The sequence below is a fragment of the Equus przewalskii genome, chromosome 1 (assembly GCF_037783145.1).
Source record: "Equus przewalskii isolate Varuska chromosome 1, EquPr2, whole genome shotgun sequence".
In the NCBI taxonomy this organism is placed as follows: Eukaryota; Metazoa; Chordata; class Mammalia; order Perissodactyla; family Equidae; genus Equus; species Equus przewalskii.
The window spans coordinates 117,397,540-117,423,733 of record NC_091831.1 but is presented as its reverse complement, the minus strand read 5'-3'; the positions used below and the strand labels follow the sequence as shown (position 1 = coordinate 117,423,733).

Sequence of the window (26,194 nt, the reverse complement as noted above, 5' to 3'; positions counted from 1 at the left end):
TAAATTCTCTTAATAAAAAACCTAAATATTATTTAATTTACAAAAACTTATTTTAAAATTTTCAGGAGCACTGCTATTATGTAAACGGAAATCTAAATTTTATGTGTTTTCTAATAAGGAAAGAATATTTAATTCATGCACTTTGGAAGAAAAATGTGCAATATTATCTAACTTCTGTAGCTATCATAGCATAGTCTGATGTTTAGCTGTTGTGGTTTGAGATTTGATTGACGTGCTCATTTTATGTACTGTTTCAATTCGAAAGAATTAAATTTTCTTTAAGTTCTCACCTAATTCATGTAGTTATTCTTGGTTATAGCCCCTTCTTTCTGAAAACAAGTGTGCAATATAGCATATGAGTTATGTGATATAGAAAGACAATTTTATATTTACTCACGTGGAAGTTTTATTTTTAATCAGTAGAGTTATCTATAGTAAACATACTTATTCTACTTAAAGTTATTACTTGTCAGCTGTGATGTCTTTATATTATATACATCTTGTCTATGTCCCTTCTTCTTTGACATGTAAGATGTTATTTATACCACCTCTGATCTTATGAAATTGTACCTTTGACCTTATGCACTTGTCGTATCAGATAACTTACTCTTGATCTTTGACACATTTTGTTTTAAGCCTGTTAAACATAATAGGTAACTGCCAAGCAAGAAGGGTTTAATGTTTTGTGTTTTTATTGTAATTTGATCAGGAAATTTTCCTTGTATTTCTTGAGCCTTCATAAAAAAGCTGTTACATGTTTGACTTTTTTCTCTTTCATCATCTTAGAATATAGGTGATAAAAGTAAGTGATTTTTAAAGATCTAAACAAATGAGTGCTAGTTTTAATAAGATCCAAAATATAATTTTTTAAATGCATTTAAAGTAGTAGTTTTAATTAAAACTCTGATTTCTTTGTGGTCCTGTTTTCACACTATCTAGAGAAGCTGATAGTGGTTTTTGTGGAAGTTGCAGGAAGTACATTTAATTCTATATAGAGAATGAAGTTAAAAAGTGTTTTTTAAAAAATTTTGAATCCATGCATTTCTGTGTTTCTGAGACTCCTTGGCTTTAAAATCATGTAAATCATATAAGCTCTGTTTGTTAAACTGTGTACTTATATAGAGAGAAAACAATAGTTTATTTTCATTTGATTCATGAAGGATCTTAACTATAATTTTTTGGATGTTTGCAACCAAGTGTGATTTTAAAAATCCCAAAATTAGTATTTAAAATTGAAAAAAATATGTTAATTAGGTGATTGAAGAAAAAAGAAATTTAAAATTAATAAAAACATAAAGACATCACTGTGTTTAATGAACTTACATAAGCTGATCTGTTTGGCCAGAGTGTGCCTGACATTGAGGTAGAAGAAGTAGTAGATGTCTCCCAGAATTGATTACAATCTGGAAAATAATAGATGATTTCTAATAGATCCTTTCATTTCCTTACCTTGCTTACCTTTGTTTGTAGAAGCAGAAGTATTTACTCTCTTTTTATAATCATATTAGAAAAACATCTTGTTTGCCTTTCAATAGAAAATCAAGTCAAGCAGACAAACTAGAACTCATTTAGAATAAATCTTGGTGAGTTTCCCCCCCAATATCTCAATAAGTGTACATTTTAAGTTAGAGAAATGATCTAAAAACAACTTACCCTTCCTTATAAGACATAGCTTTCATTGCCTTCGTTTTCTCTTTAATAGGATGAGAAAATTTTATAGTTGTGTGTGTGTGCGAGAGAGAGAACAAGTATATGTATTCAGTATATAATTCACATATGAATATAGCTGATTGTTAATTTTTATATTTCTTTTAACTTTTGGAATTCTTATGGTGGTAAATTCTCTCACGTTGTAACAAGGATATGTGGAGAATATGTAGCTATCTACCATAGCTGATTTAGTCGTCTTCATTGGTTCAAGGAAAAATTTTTAACTAGGTAAATAGCTTTTTTTATTGAGTTCATAATAGTTTACAATATTGTGAAGTTTCACTTGTACATTATTACCTGTCTGTCACCATGTAAGTACCCTGCTTCACCCCCTGTCCCCACCCACCAAGCCCCCTTCTCCTGGTAACCTCTGAACTATTCTCTTTGTCCGTGTGTTTATCTGTCTTCCACATATGAGTGAAATCATATGGCGTTTGTCTTTCTCTGTCTGGCTTATTTTGCTTAACATAATTCCCTCTAGATCCATCCATGTTGTTGTGAATGGGACAATTTTGTCTTTTTTTATGGCTGTATAGTGTTCCATTGTATATATATACCACATCTTCTTTATCCAATCATCAGTCTATGGGCACTTGGATTGCTTCCGCATCGTGGCCATTGTCAATAATGGTGCAATGAACATAGGTATGCATAAGTCATTTTGAATTGTTGATTTCAGGTTTTTTGAATAGATACCCAGTAGTGGGATAGCTGGGTCATGGTATTTCTACTTTTAGTTTCTTGAGGAATCTCCATAGTTTTCCATAGTAGCTGCGCTGGTTTGCATTCCCACTGGCAGTGTATGAGGGTTCCTTTTTTGCTGCAACCTCTCCAACATTTGTTATTTTTTCTCTTAGTGATTATAACCATGGAACAGGTATAAGATGATATCTTAGTGTAGTTTTGATGTGGATTTCCCTAACGATTAGTGATGTTGAACATCTTTTCTGTGCCTGTTGGCCATTTGTATATCTTCTTTGGAGAGATGTCAGCTCATATCTTCTCCCCATTTTTTGATTGGGCTGTTTGTCTTTTTGTTCTTTAGTTGTGTGAGTTCTTTATATATTATGGAGATTAACCCCTTGTCAGATACATGATTTGCAAATATTTTCTCCCAGTTGGTAGATTATCTTTTTGTTTTGATCCTGGTTTCCTTTGCCTTGCAGAAGCTCTTTAGTCTGATGAAGTCCCACTTGTTTATTTTTTCTTTTATTTCCTTTGTCCAAGAAGACACGGTATTCGAAAAGATCCTTTCAAGATCAACATCAAAGAGTATACTACCTGTATTTTCTTCTGGAAGTTTTATGTTTTCAGATCTTACCTTCAAGTGTTTGATTCATTTGTAGTTTATTTTTTTGTATGGCGTAAGATAATAGCCTACTTTCATTCTTTTGCATGTGGATGTCCAGTTTCCCAACACTGTGTATTGAAGAGGCTATCTTTTCTCCATTATATCCTCTTAGTAATTTTGTTGAAGATTAGCTGTCCATATCTGTGGTTTTATTTCTGGGCTTTCAGTTCTGTTCACTTGATCTGTGTGCCTGTTTTTGTACCAGTACTATGCTGTTTTGATTACTGTAGCTTTGTAGTATGTTTTGAAGTCAGGCATTGTGATGCCTCTAGCTTTGTTCTTTTTTTCTCAGGATTGCTTTAAATATTTGGCATCCTTTTTTGCCCCATATTAATTTTAGGATTCTTTGTTTTATTTCCATCATTGGGATTCTGATTGGGATTGCATTGAATCTGTAGATTGCTTTAGGTAGTATGGGCATTTTAATATCTTTCCATTTCTTTATGTCATCATCAATTTCTATCAATAATTTCTTATTGTTTTCATTGTGCAGGTCTTTCACTTCCTTGGTTAAATTTATTCCTAGATATTTTATTCTTTTGTTGCACTTGTAAATGCAATTGTAAATGGGATTGTGTTCTTGAGTTGTCTGTTAGTTCATTATTAGAGTATAAAAATGCAATTGATTTTTCTAAGTTGATGTTGTACCCTGCAACTTTGCTGTAGTTGATGATTATTTCTAATAGTTATCTGATGGATTCTTCATGGTTTTCTATACATAAAATCAAGTCGTCTGCAAACAGTGAGAATTTCACTTTTTCATTACCTATTTGGATTCCTTTTATTACTTTTTCTTGCCTAATTGCTCTGGCCAAAACCTCCAGTACAATGTTGAATAAGAGTGGTGAGAGTGGGCATCTTTGTCTTGTTCCTACTCTCAGAGGGATGGCGTTGTGTTTTTCCCCATTTAGTATGATCTTGGCTGTGGGTTTGTCATATATAGCCTTTATTATAGTGAGGTACTTTCCTTCTATCCCCATTTTGTTAAGAGTTTTTATCATGAATGGCTGTTGGAGCTTGTCAGATGCTTTCTCTGCACCTATTGAGATGATCATGTGGATTTTATTCCTCATTTTGTTGCAGTGGTTTATCACATTGATTTGCTGATGTTGTTCCATTCCTGTGTCCCTGGTATGAATCCCACTTGATCATGGTGTATGATCTTTTTGATGTATTGCTGTATTCGTGTTGCCAATATTTTGTTGAGGATTTTTGCATCTATATTCATCAGCAATATTGGCCTGTAATTTTCCTTTTTTTGTGTTGTCCTTGTCAGGATTTGGCATAGGAGTGATGTTTGCCTCATGGAATGTGTTAGGAAGTGTTCCATCTTCCCTAATTTTTTGAAATAGTTTGAGAAGGATAGGTATTAAATCCTCCTTGAATATTTGGTAGAATTCACCAGGGAAGCCTTCTCGTCCTGGACTTTTATTTTTTGGAATGTTTTTGATTACTGTTTCAGTCTCTTTCCTTGTGATTAGTCTCTTGAGATTGTGTTTCTTCTTGCTTCAGCTTTGGGAAGTTGTAAGAGTCCAAGAATTTATCCATATCTTCTAGATTTTCTAATTTGTTGGCATATAGCTTTTCATGGTATTCTCTTATAATCTTTTATATTTCTGTGGTATTTGTTGTAATTTCTCCTTTCTCATTTCTAATTTTATTTGTCTGAGGTTTCTCTCTCTTTTTCTTTGTAAGTCTGGCTAAGGGTTTGTTAATTTTCTTTATCTTCTCAAGAACCAGCTCTTTGTTTCATTTATCCTTTCTGCTGTCTTTTTTTTTCAATTGCATTTATTTCTCCTCTGATTTTTATTATTTCCCTCCTTCTCCTGACTTTGGGCTTTGTTTGTTGTTCTTTTTCTAATTCAGTTAGGTGCAGTTTGGTATTGCTCATTTGGGATTTTTCTTGTTTCTTAAGTTGAGCCTGTATTGCGATGAGTTTTCCTCTTGGTACTGCTTTTATTGCTTCTCATGTGAGTTAGTAGGATATGTTTTCATTTTCATTTGTCTCCAGACATTTTTTGATTTCTCCTTTAATTTCTTCAGTGCTCCATTGCTTGTTCAACAGCTGTTGTTTAGTCTCCACATCTTTGTCCCTTTCTCAGCTTTTCTTTGGTAGTTAATTTGTAGTTTCATAGCATTGTGATCAGAAAAGATGCTTGTAATTATTTCGGTCTTCTTAAATTTATTGAGGCTTGCCTTGTTTCCCAACATACGGTCTATCCTTGAGAATGTTACGTGCACACTTGAGAAGAATGTGTATTCTGCTGTTTTTGGATAAAGTGTTCTATATATATCTGTTAAGTCCAAGTGGTCTAGGTTTTCATTTAATTCCACTGTTTCTTTCTTGATTTTCTGCGTGGATGATCTGTCCATTGATGTGAATGGAGTGTTGAGGTCCCCTATTATTATTGTGTTATTGTTAATAGCTTCTTTTAGGTTTTTAATAGTTGCTTTATATACTTTGGTGCTCCTGTGTTGCTTGCATAGATGTTTATAAGTGTTATTTCTTCTTGATGGAGTGTCCCTTTGGTTATTATATACTGCCCCACTCTGTCTCTGTTTGCCTATCTTATCTTGAAGTCTACTTTGTCTGATAGAAATATTGCAACACCTGCTTTCTTTTGTTTGCTATTAGTTTGGAGTATTGTCTTCCATCCCTTCACTTTGAGCCTGTGTTTGTCATTGGAACTGAGATATGTTTTCTGGAGGCAGCATATTGTTGGATCTCATTCTTTAATCCATCTTGCCACTCTGTGTCTTTTTATTGGAGAATTCAATGCCTTTATGTTTAGGGTGATTATCAATAAATGAGGGCTTAATGCTGCCATTTCCTCTCTCGTTTCCTGATTCTCTTGCATTTCCTTCATTTCTCATGCTGTGTATTTTGCTCTATGAGTTTCTTTTTTTTTTTTTTGTCCTGTGTTTCCTTGTTTTCTCCTTGTTTATTATTTGTGTCTCTGTTCTGCTTTTTTCTTTAGTGGTTACCATAAGATTTGTATTGAAAATCTTTTGGGTAAGATAGTCCATTTTCTGATGCTGCCTCATATCCTTGGACTAAATCAATTCATTCCTTTTCCTTGTCCCCTCCTATGTTTTTTTTCTCACATCTATTCCATCTTGGGTTGTGTTTGTAGTTAAAATGACAAGATTATCTTTGTTTTTGGTGATATCCTTCTCTTTATCTTTACTGCTATACTTGAGTGTTTGCTAACCTGTTCTGATTCTCATTATCTACTTACTCCATGATTTGTAACCCCTTTATTCCCCCCCCTTTTTTTTCAAGTCTGTGGGCCGTCTGGAGTATTTCTTGTAGGAGGGGCTCTCATGGCTGTGAACCCCCTTAGCTTTTGTTTGTCTGGGAAAGTTTTTATGTCTCTTTCATATTTGAAGGATATTTTCGCTGGATAGAGTATTCTTGGCTGAAAGGTTTTGTCCTTCAAACATTTGAACATGTCATCTAGTCTCTCCTAGCCTGTAAGGCTTTTGAAGAGAAATCTGCTGAAAACCTGATAGGGTTCCTTTGTAGGTTATTTTCATCTGCCTTGCTACCCTTAGCATTCTTTCTTCGTTGTTCACTTTTGTCAGTTTCACTACTATATGCCTTGCCGTAGATCTTTTTACATTAACGTATTTACTGCTAACTATGTCTGATTGCCTCTTCCACATGGATTTCCATCTCCTTCCATAGGTTTAGGAACTTCTCACCTATTATTTCTTTGAACAAGCTTTCTGCTCCATTCTTCTCTTCTCCTTCTGCAATACCTATAATTCTTATGTTGCACTTCCTAATTGAATCGGCTATTTCTTGGATACTTTCTTCATTTCTTTTTTGTCTTGGTTCTCTCTCATCCTCTATCTGGAGCATTTTAGCATGTCTATCCTTGATTATGCTGATACACTCCTCTATAATGTCTGCTCGAGTGTTCAGGGAATCCATATTTTGTTTTACTTCTTTCATTGTGTCTTTCATCTCTAATATTTCTGATTGATTCTTCTTAATATTTTCAATCTCTTTTGTGGAGTATCTCCTGAACTCATTGAATTGTTTCTCTACATTCTCTTTTATCTCGTTGAGTTTTTTGATGAAAGCTATTTTGAATTCTTTGTCATTTAGATTACATATTTCTGTGTCCTCAGCACTAGTTTCTGGGTACTTGTCAATTTCCAGTCTGGACATCTAAGGTAATATTTCATATTGCTAGAGGGAGTGGCTTTGTTTTCTTTGCATCCTCGTGTTACTTGGTCACAGTTATCACCTGTTACCACTGGGTGGGTGTCAAGAGCCACGTATTCTGAGCCCTTCCCCTTCACCCCAGATCTCAGGCACTGGAGCCAACACTGAGTGGTTGGGGTGAGCTGTGCTTCCTCCTGCTTTGTCTCTGTGTTTTCTTGCCCTGCTCTCACTATCTGCTTTCCTGGGATGTTGGCTTGATGAGGTCACCCCCTGTTAAAGGTTTCTCCCTGGTACAGGGCTTCCCTCTAGCTTGCAAGGGCCCTTGGGGATCCTTGATGTTCCCTCGAACGATTATCACCTCCCCCGTTTCTCCCCTCTCGGAGGCCTCCCGTGGTCCCACATCGCAGTCTTTAGGGGAGGGAGCGAAGTTTTCTCTTACCCCGTTCCACCCTCTTCAAGGGGGGCTCCAGCTTCTCTGACCTCTGTCATATCACTGTGTGTGTGTCTCAGACGTTTTCTGTGTTGTGTTTGGATGTCCTCTGTTGGAGTATGAATGTCCTTTTCATTGTATGGTGGAAGGGAGAGATTACTAGGAAAGCTCAGTCCACCATGATGCTGAAGTCACTCCTCCATAGGTCTTTTTATATTGGCACAGTTAGGAGATCAGGTGGCCTATTTCACCTGGATTTCCATGCACTTCCCTAGGCTGTGGAAGTTCTCTGCTATTATTTCTTTGAACAAGCCTTCTGCTCCATTCTCCTTCTCTTTTCTCTCTGGAATACCTATAATCTTTATGTTGCCTTTCCTAATTTCAGTTGGATATTTCTCAGAGACTTTCTTCACCTGGTTTTAGTCTTAGTTCTCCCTCCTCCGTCTGATGTATTTTTGTATTTCTGTCTTCATTGTTGCTGATTCATTCCTCCATGCTATCAGCTCTGTTGTTCAGGGAATCTATATTCTACTTTATCTCACTGATTGTGTTTTTCATCTCCGATATTTCTGACTGGTTCTTCTTTAAAGTTTCAATCTGTTTTGTCAATTAGCTCTTGAAATCATTGAATTGTATATCTGGAATCTCTTTTAACTCCTTGCATTTCTTAATGGTAGATATTTTGAATTCTCTGTCATTTGGGTTATAGACCTCTGTCTCTGGAGTATTGATTTTTGGGTACTTATCATTTTCATTTTGGTCTGGAGATTTAATATATATCTTCATAGTACTAGCTGCCATGGATTTGTGCTTATGCATTGCGGTAGTATTTGTTCACCACTTTCACCTTTCGTGACTGGTTGGAGGTTATGAACTGTGTATTATGAGCCCACTGGGATCCATGGGACAGCTCCCAGGTGCTGGGCTGGGGCACCAGGCTGGCGGTAGGGATGCTTTCTTTCTCCTGTGCTATCTTGGAGACTTCTTGCTGTGCCCTCACTGTCTGCTTTCCTGGGGTGTTGGCCTCATGAAGACACCCCCTGATCACTTGTCATCTCTGTATGGGGCTTTCCCCTGGGCTGTGAGTGACCTCAGAGATCTATGGTGTTCCTCCAGAGGGCCACCACTCCCTCCTCGCTTTCTTCTTGGAGGCTTTGTGCAATCCCTGGGCTGCTGTCCTTTGGGGAGGAAGAGAAGCTTTCTCTTGTTCCACTTCCTTGGGGTAGGACTCCAGCACCTCCACCTTCCAACATATGGCTGCATGGGTCTCTCAGACGTCTTTTGTGTTGTGTGGATGTTCTCTGTTATAATATGAATATCCTTTTTTGTTGTATCTTAAGAGAGGAGAGTTTTTGGAAATAGCTCCCTCCCCCATGGTGTTGACGTTACTCCACCAGTTTGCTTTACACCTTAGTTTGTTACAATAATTTAAACAGTTCCTCTTGTTTAAGTAATTTAAACAGTTCCAGCTTCTTTTAAATAACAATCCTTGGTTCACATCCACTTGCTCATCTTCTTAAGATGGCACCTGTATTTATTGGAAGAAGAGTGTGGCTTACATGACCCCATGTTAGGAGGCAAAATTGGCATCTTACTTCATGATGTATTCTATAGTCTTTTCTGATTTCAAGTGTGAGTCCCTTGTTTACCTGTACACTTTGTTTTCTGTGGTCCACCAGTCCTGAAGAGTGGTTAGTGAACTATTGATCTGTTCTTTCCACTTGCACAATGTTCCAGTGGAACATCAGTCATTTATTTACCTCTTCCTGACCAGGCCATCCCTCAGTCTTCTCTACCTACATACCTCTGAGTCTTTGACATAATCTCCATTCTGGCCCTTGCCAGGCCTACTGGCTTTATCACAGGGTTCACACTGCATAAGAACTAAGGGCATCTTGGAAAAACTGAACCACAGGGCTTCCTTCTGAGGATATAGCATGGCCATATTAATGGACCACACCCTGTTTAGTGGCAGGGGCAGCTGGAGAGGCAGTTTCTTTTGAGAATCAAAATAACACTTTTGGCATTACTCTCAGTTAATGTGCCTGTCTCCCTTCGGACATACTTTTTTTTTTTTTTTTTAATTTCCTCCTTCCATCTCCAAATTTTTTTTGGCTGGAAAGAAATAAAATTTAGTTTAACATCTCCAACCTCCCTATTCTCACAAAGTAACTAAGACTTAAGGGTAGAAAAGGGAAATTTCTCCATACCGTGGAATAAATGCTGTTCATTTGAATCCTCCAGTCTTGATTATTGACATCCTAAAGGGCAAGGTAAATAAATTTATTAAATCTCAGGATATTGGCTTGGCTTATTAACCTACTGTCTTGTTGTTTATATCTGTTTTGCATTTCTGAAGTTGATTATTATTGAGTGTTTTTTTATTATATTTATTTTAGAACAAATTTTCCTCACCTGTTAGTTGGATTAAGTTGGGAAAAGGCTATGTGCTAAGAAATATAAAACAGATAATCACATTAATAATTTTGGAATACTAGTCCAGTTAGACCTTTTTTTCATACTTTTTAGATGTTATATGACCATTGCTGTTTCACTGCTAATAATCACAGTCTCTTTTCTGTATTAGTTTTCTCTTGCTAAACACTCTGTTTTGAAGATACTGATCACTAATCAATGATTCAGGATGAGAAAGCTAAAGAACTATAATTTTCTTCAGGTTTTTGCTGGGTCTGTGTCATTGGATCAGTAAATTACAACTACATAAAGTTCTCTTCTGTGAATCTCTTGTTTTAAACAGTTGCTTTGTTGTTAAATACAATTTTTCATTGGTAACAAATACCTACAGTTTAGAAACTTCAGCTGTTTAGTTTTTAATAAAACTTTATTCTGTGACTTCTACACAGGTCTCATAATACTATTAAACTAAACAAATGTGAAAAGCTGTTTCAACCATATTTCTCTGCATGAATCCTTGGACCATATATGCTGTAATATATGCTGCTTTTTATTTGCGTTATGGTAGTTGCTTAATTATGCGGGTTACTTAGAATAATTAGTCCTTTTTTTTTATTTTGGCATCTGTTTATTTAGGGATTAGAATGGAGTGTTTCTAGCTATTTTAAATGTTAAAATTTATAGTATGTTTTTGGCAGTTATTTGTAGCTGACACACATTGCCTTTATGAAGTTAATTATATATCTAAACATTAAAGACATAAAACCTTAAACTCTTATTCCAGATTATGGTCGTTTAGAATGACTAGAATTGTGGCTACTTTTATACATCCACCAAGTGGAGACTGATACTTTCTCTTCTGGCTCTTATGTGTCAATTGTGAGGAGTAGTAGAATTGTGGCCTTGCATGGTATTAAAAGACTGGAGCAACTCTGATGATTATTTCACAGCTGCTCTCTTTCAGTTGGATCATCAAGGATCAGAAACAGGGTTACAGTGAGGCAAATTTATATAACTCAAGCTGCTTCTACTTCAATATGCTCTCAAAGTTTTGCAACATGTACTTCTTTATATAGAAATTTTATGTGTGCTTCATCTTGAAATCCACAATATTACAACTTCATGTATGAGGAATAAAAGAAGTGGGTTTATTTATAGGAGTTTATGAGTGAGAACTCTCTTGCCCTGATGAGGGTAGATGGCAAGTTTAGTATTTTACCTGCCTAATTTAGATAATTATCCTATTTTTTCTTTATAAGCTATTGATTATAAATGCTTTTAATTAAGACTTTATTAGGTTCTTTATCTGAAACACAGTGACCATTGTTTTAGTTCCAAAGTAGGTATTTATAGAGGAGCAGGGAATGCCCATCTCTGATCACAATTACTGAATTTTAGTAATAATTGTTTTGTCAATTTGGCCTCTCTCGGAATCAGTGAAGTAGGCATATCTATTGTGTCAGGAAAATCACAAAGCTATAAAACAGAATTTTCACAATCCTACAATTTGGTTCTCTCTCTCAAAAAAAATTGTTTTTAGATTATCAAGTATTTCAACATCAGAAAGTAATGTGGTAAACCCCATACTTCTGCCACCTTGATAATTAGATAACACTTTTTTTCCCCTCCATTTTGGAAGATGGAGTGATATGAGGGATATAGTGTGTAGCTGCTGAGGCCAGGTTCAAGGAATAGAGCTAAATTCTTATGTTTTATGGTGACAAGTCAATAGATAATTCTAAAACTGAAAAATGAAGATGTAGCAGTACAAATATATATTAAAGAATATATAGAAAAAAGATAAAATTATCAGCTTACATCAGTGCCTCTGGATTGTGAAAAGAAGTGGGAGAGCAGAATCATTGACTGTGTAAATTTTGTGCATGGGTAACTTTGATAAAAGCAAAAGCATTAAAAATTTAAAGAAATAAAACACTGGAGATTGTGTACCTGTCCATCTTGCTCAGGAGTCTTTTGCATCCTGTCCATTGTTTTTTATTCATGTTTAAAATTAGATAAATGAATGCATAAAAGGCCTTCATAGTGAAGTTGGTTATTTTGGCCAGTTACAGCCTTATTCCTTTATTCTTTTAATTGTTGCAATATTTTTTGATGCCATTATAGGAGACCACATACTGGATTCTATTTAGGACCACTTTGATGAGATTTGTTAGGTAGGTGCATGTATTCTTAAGTCCATGTTGACTTTTTGGCATCGTAGAATTGCCCCAAGAACAGATAAATTGCGGCATGGATAGTTGACTCTTGCCACCTTTTCATCTGTGTTAATCAATATGTAAGATTTAGGTTTACACAGATAGCTAGTTCAGTAACTTGGCATTTTAAGATGAGTGAAATTGACTGGGTTTTTTTTTTGCCCTGTTTCTTTTCTGATTTGCAGTTTTAATTAATTTACAGATTTCTATAAATGGCTTTTATCACGTTAAGAAAGTTCCTGCTATCCCTAGTTTTGTAAGATATTAAAAATAATAAGTATTAATTTTCATTGAATGTTTTCTGGATCTTACGGAAAGGTTGCTTTTTTCATTTAACTTTTTAATGTGATATATTACATTAATGGCTTTTCTGATACTAAACTTATTTCGTCATGATTTAAGAATACATAATTGAATTTGTTTTGCAAATATTTAGGATTTTCCTAATTTTTCTCTTTGCAAGATTATATTAGCTTCATAATTTCAGCTGGCTAGTTTTTCCTGTATTTTTTATCTTAATTTCTGGGACAGGTTGCATAAAATAGAAATAATTTCCTCTTTGAAGGTTTTGCTTAATGTGTCTATAAAATTGTATTTTCCTAGTATGTGTTTTTTGCAAAAATTTTTTTTCTATTTTTTACTTTTGGTAAAATATGTATAACTTAAAATTTACCATCTTAACCCTTTTTAAATGTACAGTTCAGTAGTGTTAAGTACATTCACATTGTTCTGCAGCTATCACCAACATCCATCCACAGAAGTCTTTTCATCTTGCAAAACTGAAACTCTATACCTTTAGTCAATAACTCCCCATTCTCTCTCTCCCCAGGCCCTGGCAACCACCATTCTACTTTCTGTCTTGGGATTTGACTATCTCACATACCTCACATAAGTGGAATCATGCAGTATTTGTTCTTTTGTGACTGGCTTATTTCACTAAGCATAATGTCCTCCAGTTTCAACCATATTGTAGCATATGTCAGATTTTTCTTCCTTTTTAGTGCTGAATAATATTCCATTGAACGTATATACCATATTTTGTTTATCTATTCATTTGTTGATGGGCAGTTGGGTAGCTTCTACCTTTTGGCTATTGCAAATAATGGTGCTCTGGACATGAGTGTACAAATATGTGTTCAAGCACTTGCTTTCAGTTATTTTAATATCCATCCAGAAGTAGATTTCTGGATCATATGGTAATTCTGTTTTTAGTATTTTGAGAAACATCATGCTGCTTTCCACCACAGCTGCACTACTTCTCACACACAGAAAGCTGTGCACGGCTGGTACCAATTTCTCCACGTCCTCACCAACATTATTATTTTATGTTTTTTTGATAGTAGCCATCCTAATTGGTTGGTTAGATTTTAAATTAGTAATTATTTCTTTGAGTGCATTTTGATTTTGTATGATTTACTACATCTGTTTTGGTAAGTTTTCATTTTCTAGGAAATTATATGTTTTCTTCTTAACTTTTCAAAGGTCTTGGCAAAAATTTTTCGTAGTATTCTATGATTTTTATATAGAACTTTAGCTGTATCTCCTTACCATTTATAACATTTTTTATTTGTTCCTTTATTTTTTTTTTCTTGATCATTCTTGCCAGAAGTTTGTCTATTTTATTAGTATTTCCAAGGATTTGGTTTTGATTTTTTTGATTCTGTCTATTGCTTCTTTGTTTCCTATTTCATTAATGTCACCTCTTGGTTTCATTATTTCCTGTTTACTTCATTCTTGGAGTTTATTTTGCCACTCTTTTTCTAACTCCTTAAGATGAATGCATGGCTCATTAATTTTCAACCTTTTTTCTAATGTAAATACTTAAAGGTACTAATTTCTAGGGCTCTCTGAAACAAAGTATTTTCATTATTATTCATTTCTAAATCTTTTCTAATTTCCTTCATAATTTTTTCTTTGCCCCATGAGTTGATTTGAAATTTCCAAACATAGGAGTTATGTCTATTGATTTCTAACTTAATTGCAATAAGATCAGAGAATGTAGTCTTGGAAATCATTTGAAATATGGCATAGCATAGTACATGGTCAGTTTTTGTAAATGTTCGATATTCTTCTAGAGAATGTCTGTTTTCAAGTTGTCTAGTCTATCAAACGTATTAATTATGATATTACAATCTTCTGTATCCATATTGATTTTTATCTGCTGTTTTTTTGAATTACTGATTGAAGGGGTTAAAGTCTTCCACTATGATGATAGATTTATTTCTTCTTCTGTCAATTCTTGCTTTTTTTTATTTTGGGGCTATGTTATTAAGAGCATACTAGTTTGGAATTGTATATCTTCCTAATGAATTTAGCCTTTTACTCTGAAATGACTTTTTAGGATGAGTAATGCTCTAAGTGTATAGTTTTCCTTTTTTTCTGCTGTTGCTTTGGGATTTTAACATCAAGTTCATGATAGATTCACAAAGCAAATTGGGATATTTTTTCTAACTCTGAAAAATATTCTTAGTCTATTTTGTTTGACAGCAATATAGATAGACCAAGTTTCACTTATTTAGAGTTTGCATGGTATATTTTTTCTACTTTTAAATATTTTAGTGAAATTTATTATATACACAGAAGAGTCTGTGAGATAGATAAATAGATAGATACACACTGTTTGTAGAATATTAATGAAACAACTATCTGTGTAGTCACCGCTCGGGTTAGTCAAAATCTCTTGGTAGGAAATTCTGTTTTTATTTATATGTACTTTTGTTTGTGAAAGATATTTCACTGGGTATAGATTTGTAGCTTGACAATTATTTTTTCTAAGAATTAGGTAGATATTATTTGCTGTAGTCTTGCTTCCATTCCTAATAAGGTAAGTTTGTTCCCTTTATTCTTTTTCAAAGTCGCCTTGGCTATTCCTTTGCTTTTCAATTTGTATGTAATCTTTGCAATTAACTTGTTAAGCTAAGAAAATCTTCTTTGAATTTTGATTCGAGATTTTGTTAAAATTATAGATTAAATTGGCATCTTTTAAATATTAATTTTTTCCTTCCATCCAGCAGCATATTTGTCTACTTATGTCTTGCATTTGTGCTTGTGTGTGTGTCATTTAGTAAAGTAGTTTTCTTCATTTTGGCCTTAAACATTTCTTACAGGCTTCTTTTATTTCTAAGTAATCAGTGAACTTTAAACTTTTTTAATTTCAGTTTTTATTTCCTTTTTAAAAAGGTATTTCCGGGGCTAGTATGGTGGCATAGTGGTTAAGTTCGTGTGTTCTGCCTTGGTGGCCCAGGGTTTGCCAGTTTGGATCCTAGGCGCAGACCTACACACTGCTCATAAAGCCATGCTGTGGCAGCATCCCACATAGAAGAACTAGAATGACTTACAACTAGGATATACAACTATGTACTGGGGCTTTGGGGAGAAAAAAAACAGAGGAAGATGGGCAACAGATGTTAGCTCAGGGCCAATCTTCCTCACCAAAAAAAAGAGAAAAGAAAAGAAAAGCAAAAAAATATTTCCAAGGTTATAGATGGCAGTGCTTTTTGTTTTGTTTTATGAATATGAATGCATGTGTGTTTTTAAAAGTGTGAAGTGATTCATGGATTTGATTTCCATCTCGCATAGGGACCAGACTAATCTTCTGTGCGTTGCTTCAGTTTTAAAATATGTGCTGCCAAAATGAGCACTATTCTTTGTTTTTAATTTCAACTTTTATTGCATTATGGTCGGAGATTATGGCTATATAGGTTCTACTTTGGGGAGTTTATTGGTTTTCTTTATAGCTCAATACTTTATAAAATTTTAACAAGAATATATTTTCTCTCTTTGGGTACATATAATATATATTAGATCAGATGTGTTCATTGTTACACAAATATTCTTAGGTTTTTTTTTTTACCTATTTTTTGTGCTCATTAATATCCTTTTCTCAAGAATGGAAAGACTGCCAATATGCTATTATTATTTACTCATGTCTTTTTCTATGTTTAAAATCAAATTTTGTTGTGTATATATCACAAAGTTTTATCATCATGGCCATATTTTTTATCTTACTGATAAATTTTACTTTTTAAGAATATGAAACATCCCTCTCCTTCAAGATTATTTTTGTATGGTATTAATATTACAAACCTGGGTTTGGTTAGTGTTGCTTGATGTGTCCTTTATGTTCTTCTCCTCCCTTTTCCCTCCTTTTTCTCCTGTTCCCTTTATAGTTTTATTTTTGCATCTAGATCTATTCCTAAAAAGTAGACTTTTATTTTAGTTGTTTTCTGCTCTATAAAAAAGTAATATGTAATCTTTTTGTACTTAACTTTTTTCCAAGCAATATTGTAGTGCCTAAATTCATACAAATTGGAAATTTGTTGCTCTTTTTAAAGAGCTTTGAGGTATAACTGTCATATATTAAGCTGTACTTATTTCTAAGTTTACAATTTAATAAGTTTTAGCATATCCATACATCCATGAAACCATACCCATGATAAAGATAGTGAACATATCTGTCACCTCAAAAAGTTTCCTCATCAACTATATCCTTGCTGATTTTCTGCCAACTTTTTTTCTATCAATTTTTGAGAGAGGGATATAAAAATCTTTGATTTTAATTGTGAATGTGTAAGTTTCTCTTGGCCGTTCAATCAGTTTTTGTTTCATGTAGTTTAAAGCTGTGTTCTTAGATGCATAAATGCTAATGATTATTATGTCCTCTTGATTACTTGACCCCTCTATTGTTATGGAATGACCTTCTTTAGTCCAAATAATTTTCTTTGCTACCTTGTATATTATTAGTATAGCTACTCCACCTTTCTTTTATCTAGTGTTAGAGTAGTATATCCTTTTCTATCCTTTTATTTTAACCTATGTATTTATATTTTGGCATGTATCCTTTTCTTAAACATTTAAAAGAAGTTAATAGACTTAAAAGGAATGTTTATTTTGGTGCCATTGAGTAGGATGTGAATCTGCTGATTCCCTCAAGCCCTTCTCACCCAGGGCCATGAAAGCCTCTCACAACTAAGGAGTTCTGTCTCTGTTTCTGAGCATTATTATCCCTTTGATCTTGTATTGAAACTGTGATGTTATTTGTGATCTATGGTGATATTGTCACTGGGATAATATTGAAATGATTTCTAAGGATGAAAGCTGATAGTAATCTAACTTGCTGTATTTGAAATCTGAGAATTCTGAGAAAACACGTTTCATGACAAGGCTTGGTTCAATACAACTTAACCATTCCATGTTGCAGTGTTGAGCTCAGACCTTTCTCCATCTTCACAGCATGATAAATTAAAAGCTTGTTGAATTCTGGGCTTTCTTTGGAGTCATCTGTTAAAGCTCAGATTAGATCAGAAAGGAACATCAGAATCTGCAACAGAAGTCTTTATCTCATTTATCATCTCCACCTACCAGGAAAGTGATGGAGTATTTGTAATTGTCACTGAATGGCAAGGGGACAGATGGTGGACTATCATCCTTATCAGAAGATGGCCTTTTGTCTTTTGCATGGTGTCTGTTTCACAGTATTTTGTTAGGTTCGTTTTTCTCATCTGTCACTTCAAACAAAATAATACATGGTTTGTAATAGATAAAAACAAGTGAATTCTATACCTGCAGAAAGATATCCTGCCAGAGTTGAATCTTTTATATAATTAAAATAGCCTATTAAGCTTTAAAAGTTGTCGTTGTCATATATGTTTTTCAAAATGATACTGTCACAGAGGGCATTGTTTTGATAAAAGATGTTACATTTCAGATTTTCTCAAATTGACTGACAGAATTTTAAATTTTATTTAAATATAATGGAATTCTCAAACTTTTTATTTTATTTTTTTAAGCATTTTTTCAGCACATGCTTGTGTATTCTGCATCAGTCCAGGTGCCAGCAAAACACAGATAATGTCACGGGAGCCAGTCTCTTCTTTTTATGCTGTCTCTGTGATAAATTTCACAGTTTCACAAATCTCTAAACATACTCTTTTTAAATATAAATTAACTAATTTTTGTATGTGGTACTTTTATTTTTGAATAGTATTTGGATAATATCTGTAGATACTTTATTTGATGTGGCTAATGCCATCCAACATATCAGTAATTACAAATCAGCTTTCCTCTGAACTCTTTCTAGAGGATAATCTACTGTAGTAGTTTTATAGAGAGGAGTGATATCTATCAGAGTAATAGTTTACTACAGATTCTTTGGTCTTATTCTGAGTAAAACTGTGACATCCAGAGAATTGTACCTCTTTAACGTAAGCAGCTAGCAGAAACCCTTGGCACATAGTGAGTAATGAATTAATTAAATGTTAATAAATTGTTAATGAGCTAAACTGTAATTTATTATTTTGAATATGCTATCTCTGTGAGGGTGGTATTCAAAATATATGGTAAAGTGCTGTCTAAAAATACTGTATTGTTTTTAGATGAGTATTCCTTTATTTCTTCCCTTCTTTCATCTGCTTCTGCCTCTTTTTCTCTTAATTTTCCTTCTTCTTCTCTTCCTGGATACCTTCATCTCTCCACTCTCCCACTTTCTCCTCACTCCTCACTTTTCTTACCCTTGTCATCATCCAGAGAAACAAGAGAAACAAGTTCCAAGCCTCAAGGCCTCCACCTTTCCCCAGTTTTTGTAGAAGGCAGTGAGGAAATGTAAAATGCCTCCTATTTATCTTATTTGTCATTGTGCCAGACAGGTTTAAAAGATTGGAATTTAAGGAAAAACATTATTTATTCTGGAATAGACCAATATCATTGAATTTCAGATTCCGAAATTGAGAAAGTACAGGATGAGGTTGAGAGAAAAATGTTTTTCCAAACAAAATGTGAAAACCCTTGCTTTAATTGCTCGTTTATTTAGATTAGTAACTTGGCATCTACCCTGCTCTTTAAAGTAAACTTTTGGCTCCAGAGAAATAAGCCTCTTGAGTGTGACATTGGATTTCTATAAAAATCACTTTTGCTTTTCAAATAAAAATACATTTGTATTATTGTAAAGAAATTTTGGTCCTTTTTTTCAAAGGAGACCGATTTAAACCCTTTTGATCTAGGAAGAATAACATCCTTAAAAATTCTCAGTTCTGTATTATAATATTTTAAAATAATGGGAAGCGGATTATATCCTTTGATGTACCACATTTTATGAAATGTGTTTATTCTGAAGTAACACTTGAGAGAACTCTAAAAATAGCAGTTTGGTAAAATCCTATATTGTGTCATTTGTATTTTTCTGCCTATCCTATTTTTAGAACTTCTGCATTCTTTCCCAAAGATCATGAACCTATGTATAGCTTAAATTTTTCTTGTTTCTTTAAAAAAATACGGAATTATGAGAACCTTTAGGGGGAGTCTGATAGTATGTCATGAAAAGTAATTAAAAAAATAAGAAGGGTATAAACTTTGATGAGATCATGTCTGTATAAATATGTTTCCTATATAGATTATTAGTATTTCATATTGTAGCGATATTGTTTAAATCACAATTGTGACTTAAAGACGAGACTTAATTTGCGCGTGTATATGGAATTAGCCATCATTAGCTAGCTTTTAGACTTGTTATGTTGGTATTTAGAATGTTAGAAAAGGGACGACTTCAGAATTTATTGTCTAATCCCTTTATTTTCTTAGTAAGGAAACTGAGACACAGAGAAGTCACTCAGTCATGAGTTGAGGAATTTATCCTGGTATAAATATCTTGACTCAAAGTTCAGTGCTGTTTTGACTGCATCCATCTGCTTTTCTATGCCTAAAGGAAAAACAGTGTCTCCTATCAATGCTTTTTTAGAATTAACAGTATGAAATAGTCAGAATGGCCAATTAAGACTCATTTCTGACTTGTTAGTAGAAAAGTAGGAGTTGCGTTGAGCAGTATTCTGTGAGGGTAGGAGTTGTGTTTTATCAATTATATTGGGAAGAAAGGAGTTCCAGGGGCCTTTGGGATGATTTTTGGTCCTGACTGATTGTTATTTTGAAAATGACTAAGTAGATCATAGATACTGTGTCTCAAAGAGTATATTTTGCTTTTCCTTGTGTCTGTGGCATAATAGTTAGAATTGTGAGTAGACAGAAAAAGATGAGTGAGTTTTTACACAGTTATATTCATTCTCCTACAGCACAAATAAACCTGCAACTATAACCTTATATAGACCAAGCCTCTTATCTTTAAAGAGCTTGCTTTTCCTTGCATTTCCTCATTAGCATTAATTTTACAATAATTAAAATAATACATATTAATTGTAGAAAATTTGAGAAAAAGTAAAGTAATACCTACTGTTAACATTTTGATCTAATTATTTCCTGCTCTTTATATATCAATATGTAAATCTTACACTTATTAACATATAAACTGCATTGCATAGATTTGAATCCTGAATTATTTACCATTATGTGATGAATGTTTTTAATATCATTACTATTGTTTAAAATTAATCAAATATGTATAGTATCTAATCTTAATGCCATAATTTATATAGTCAATTTTCTACTGCTGATATTTTGTTGTAAATCTCACTGCAGTGAATATAGAGAAATATTTTTGTACCTCTCTATTTCCTTATGATAACTTTTCAAAAGTAAAATTATTTAAAGTTTTGGGGTTTTTTTACTGAGCATTTCATTAAATATTAAGTAGATTGGGCTGTGAGACTAGTTGGTTGTTCATATAGAACAGAGACAGAGATACCAATATCTGAAAAGCACCATTTGGGGATGGTTAGAGCTATAGATAACTTGAAGCAAGCAATGTTTCAAGTAAAAGAGATGAGATCACTGTGTTTTTCTGATCCTAGCTAGTTCCTTGGGGTTTTAAGAAAGGATGAAACCAAGGATTAGAGCCCAAAGATGAGGTTCTAGAGTTCAGAGCAGGGCTCAGATCATAGCAGGCATCTAGAACAATGAGTAGGGAGGAAAAACAATTAAGGAACCAAATTTTATGGAATGGACTACTGCTGAGGATAGATTAGGGAGAGAGGGAGTACTGCCTGCCTGTGTACACAGGTGCCCAAGGATTGCTCAAGTATCCTGGATGCTGGACCTTGAGCAGCAAGATTAATTTTGGAACCTACCAGCTAGTGGATGGATCCTGCTGATGTACTTCCTATCATGACAGATTGGGCTCTGGAATTAGGTAAAGAGTATTAGAACCTTCATCTCTAACTGGCTCCATAAAGTAGAGCTTGGCTCTTTTTGGTCAACACTGTTTCTTAGGGGGCTTATGTTACTCATCATTCTGTAATTGCCAATTAACTTTTGCCGTGTCCCATAGTCTCCAACATAAGAAGACCAGGTAAGGAAGATGATTGGATCAATAAAAATATATCACTACTTCTTTCAGTAAAGCACCTCCTTATTATTTCTACTTTTTTGCAGGAGATTGTCTCCTTCTGTCCTTAAAATAGATTTCAAACTTGCAGTACACACTTTCAGCACTCAAATAGTGCATAAACGTGTTAATTTCATTTTAAGTTCAGCTGCTACATCCTTGAGAGATACGAATATTGTGATTTCATTTACTTCTTTTGGCAAGCCAAACATGGAATTTTAAAATTCACATGTACAAATTATTTTTCCTTACAAGATGACTGTTTTCTAAACTGGTTATTATGGAGAATTTCAAACATACATAATGGTAAACAGATAGTATGACAAATCTCCCTGTACTCATCACTTAGTCCTAACGACAGTAAACTCATGGTGAATTCTGCCTTATTGGCGTTCTATCCACTACTCCCAAATCCTTTTTTTTCTTTTTTTTGGTAAGGAATACTGACCCTGAGCTACCATCTGTTGCCAATCTTCCTCTTTTTTGCTTGAGGAAGATTGTTGCTGAGCTAACATCTCTGCCAATCCTCCTCCATTTTGTATATGGGATGCTGCCACAGCATGGCTTGACGAGCAATCTTTATTCATTTTGGCTTATTTTGATATAGAAGGTTACATTTTGATCTATTCTGTGCATGGTTTTTTGGTATGTTTTCATTGTGTATAGTGTTGATATCCTACTTATTTTCCTTTTAATAGTTTTGGCCTTTGATTTTGATACTTTTATGTTGATTATTTTCACGTGGAATTAGTTTTATAAGACTTTTAGAATGAGTCATGATTCCAGGTGGCTATTCTGACTTCATAGAACTCCCTCTTCTACTGTTTTTGTGAAAAATATAGTGACTTGCTTTCTGAAATTTCCTAATTCTGTTTCTCTGCTCTGCTTTTATCTAGGCATTTTTTCCCCTTTGTCTATATTATTCCTGATTTGCTCAGTTAAATTCCTTTTCCAGCTGTTTTTCCCATGGCTCAGTCTCGAGAGTTCATAGGAGCTAGCCTTCGCCAGACTGCTTGTACCTCTTTCATGCAGGCATCTGTCACTCACCTGGTGCTGGAGTGGGCAAATGCCTTTCAGTTTTAGATACTGTTCTCAAATTGGCCTATTGAACTCTTGAGGGAAAACTGATTCCCTTTTTAGAGTTCTCAAGTTCATTATTCACTCTGTTGTTTCCCTCTGATTTCTCCTTCAAAGACCCTGAAACCTTGCTGATCTGTTGGTAGTTTGTCTTCACCCACTTTTGGGGGTTAATTGGAGATACCTTGTCACCTTGTTTTGTTGTACATATTTTCTATGGGTTTTACTTTTGCTATCTAATTGTTCTTTCTATTTTATATGATGATTCAGAGAAAATCTAAAACTGTGCTATCACTGCCTTCATCTTCTCAGAATCCTCTGTTATAAGCATTTTAATGACTAATACTTCCTTATAGCAATATGCTGTAATTTTCTCAAACACTCCTCAGTGTTGAAAAATCTCCTTTGTACATGCTTTCTATCTTCAGAAGCCATCTCAAACCTTCTTCCTGTATAAAGTCTTCATAGTTTTAGTGGAAAGTTGACACTTAATTATCCTATGTCACATCCAAAAATGTGTTTTTTTTTAATCACCAAAAGACAATCTCTCACGAAAAGTAAAAAGAAAATGCAAACAACTAGAAGCAAATATATAAAAATTTGAAATGTGTTTATAGAAAGCTGGACAAGAAACACATTTTAAGCCACAAAGACAAAATACAAACAAATGGTCAAGCATACTAATACCAGTCTTTCAGCTAACAAATTGACAGATTTACAAACAAAACAGAAACACTAGGTACTGGCATATCACTGTGGGAACATAAATTAATTCCCATTTTGGTTGTTGACTTTGGGAATACTTATGAAAAGCCTTAAAAATATATCTAATCTGTGACCCAGGAATTTCAGTTCTATGATTTGATCATAAGGGAATAATAGACTTATATGTTTAAAATTTAACTACAGGAATGTTTGTTGCACTGGTGTTTATTATATTGAAAATAAAAAATTATCCAAATATCTAACAATAAAGCATTTAGTAAAAGTAGGTACACTTATGAAATGGAATACCTTACAGCCACTGGATTATGTTGTAGAATATTAATTAATGGTAGGGATATATTTGCAATATTAAATGAAACAAGCAAGATTATAAAATATTAAAACTGGTACATCCCATTTTTATAAAAATATATATGCAAATAAAAATGTCTGGAAGAGTATACTCAAATAATTATTTTTAGGTATTAGAATTATAGTATATTTTTATTTCTTAATTTTATTTATATTTTCTATAATTAACGTGTTTATTTTGTATTAAGAAAAAATTGCTATTAAGTCAAACAGAAGTATAAATGTATTCTCATTTGGTTTTAGTTTTGATTTTTTTTTAAAGTTAACGTTAATGTGAGTGCATGATGCATGTGTGTGTTTGTGTGAATGTGTAAGTAAATGTTTATTGTCTTCAAAAGATGTGATTCTTGATAGTTCTGGATAGAGTCCAAACTTTTCCATGTACTGCCTGCATTTGTGTATGAAGATTCTTAATGGATTCTGTTAGATATGTAAATGATGTTTATATACAACTTAAAATAGTATAATTGGACCTTTCACAAAATTGAAGATGTCACTTAGAACGGTGATGGAAATTACATGTCAGACTCACTCAGCCCGCATGAGTAGTGTTGGGGGTTGAATGTGGAGTAATGAAAAAGCCTGTTCTTATGAAGTCAGCCAGTTGTGATTTTGACCTTGAGCTTTGTGACTACTGAACCTCTTCGAGCCTTTGTTGAGTATCTATAAAAGTAAACATATTGCCATCTATTCTATGGGGTTGTGAGTATTATAGGAACTACTGTTTGCAATTTATCTAGACCTTTGATGATCACATAATAACTACTAAATCGAATGTAAGATGGTGATTTCACATAGGAAATTTGGTAAGAGGACTATCTTTACTTATTTATTTATATTGTTGCTTTCATTTGATTTGAGACCTGAATTATTTTTTCAAGTTGCATTTATATATATATATGTATATGGACTTATGTCACTTTTGATTAGTACCAAGGTATAAAGGTTTTTTCCTTTACAACAGGCCTAGTTTATCAAAGAAAATAATTGCTTCTGCTTTTGAGAGAATATTTTCTCTCTTTGACTATAAAGTTTTTCTTTTGTTTTTTTTGGTAGATTTATGATTTGAAAGGTTTCATTATGAGCAAAATTCTATGGCCCAGACTCATTTTCCAGCCATATCTCTAAAGGTAGTAGTCTAGAGTTAGACACCCTAACCATACTGCCTGGATTTAAATTTAGGCTCTGTCACTTTGCTACGTACAAAGTCGCTCAGTCATGATTTTGACCTAACTTTGGGCAAGTTATTTAGCTCTGTACCTGTTTTCTCATGGTTAAAATGGGAATATAAAAATACATACCTTCTAAGTACGTTCTAAGTATAATTCAAAGTACTAAATGATTGGTTATATGTAAAGTGCTTAGTTCAATGTATGTTACATAATAAACCCTCATGTTTTTTATTGCGATGTAATTAACATATAACATTGCATTAGTTTCAGGTGTACAATATATAATATCAAAATATGTGTATATATAGCAAAATGATTACCACAGTAAGTTTAGTTATCATCCATCACCACACATAGTTACAATTTTTTTTGTGTGATGAAGACTTTTAAGATCTACTTTCTTAGCAACTTTCAAATATACAATACAGTATTGTTAGCTGTAGTCACCATGTTGTACATTATATCTCCAGCATCTATTTATCCTATAACTGGAAGTTTACACCTTTTGACCATCTTCACTCATTTGATCATAAATACTATTATTAGCTTTTATTACATTTCCCTCTTCTCATTCATTTATTTAACACACACTTATTGAATGCCTGCCATATGCCAGGCACGGGACCAGACACAGAAACATCAGTGAGCAAAACAGACAAAGTCATTGCCCTCATGAATTTTATATTCTAGTGCTGGAAATTGCAAATGTATATTTAATGTTAGGCGAGTCCTATGAAGGAAAATAAATATAATAAGGAGATGGCAAATAATAGAGGATGTTACTTAAAGTTGGATGTTCATTTTAGCTGAGACTGTGCAAATACCCAGGAGAAGAATATTCTTGGGTAGGGGAACAACATATATAGAGTCCAGAGGCAGTAACATTTCTGATGGAATGTGAGGTATAACGACATCCTCTCCTCTGTGGATGGAGTGGAGTGAACAAAGTAGAGAGTAGTATAAGATGAGGTCAGAGAGGTCAATGATGTAGGGCTTAGTAGGCCACTTTCAGGACTTTGAATTTTACCCTAAGTGTAATGAAAAGGCGAGATTCTGATAACAGGAGTGATATGCTGTGATTATGTTTTAAAACATCACTGGCTGCTTTTGTAAAGACAAGACTTGTGGATCAAGTTAGAAGCTGGGGGGCCAGCCCGGTGGCGCAGCGGTGAAGTTCGCATGTTCCGCTTCTTGGTAGCCCGGGGTTCGCTGGTTCCGATCCCGGGTGTGGACATGGCACTGCTTGGCACACCGTGCTGTGGTAGGTGTCCCACATATAAAGTAGAGGGAGATGGACACGGATG

At 34.0% G+C, this 26,194-nt stretch overlaps 1 protein-coding gene and 1 non-coding gene across 51 annotated transcripts in view; one reads left to right on the top strand and one right to left on the bottom strand.

Moving 5' to 3' along the window:
* The window catches only part of SCAPER (S-phase cyclin A associated protein in the ER), a 521,170-nt gene that overhangs the window by 212,339 nt on the left and 282,637 nt on the right, over positions 1-26,194 (top strand). The window lies entirely within an intron of this gene.
* LOC139078394 (U6 spliceosomal RNA) lies at positions 15,832-15,937 on the bottom strand. Its single transcript, XR_011531321.1, has one exon. It is a non-coding gene; the product is annotated as a U6 spliceosomal RNA (small nuclear RNA).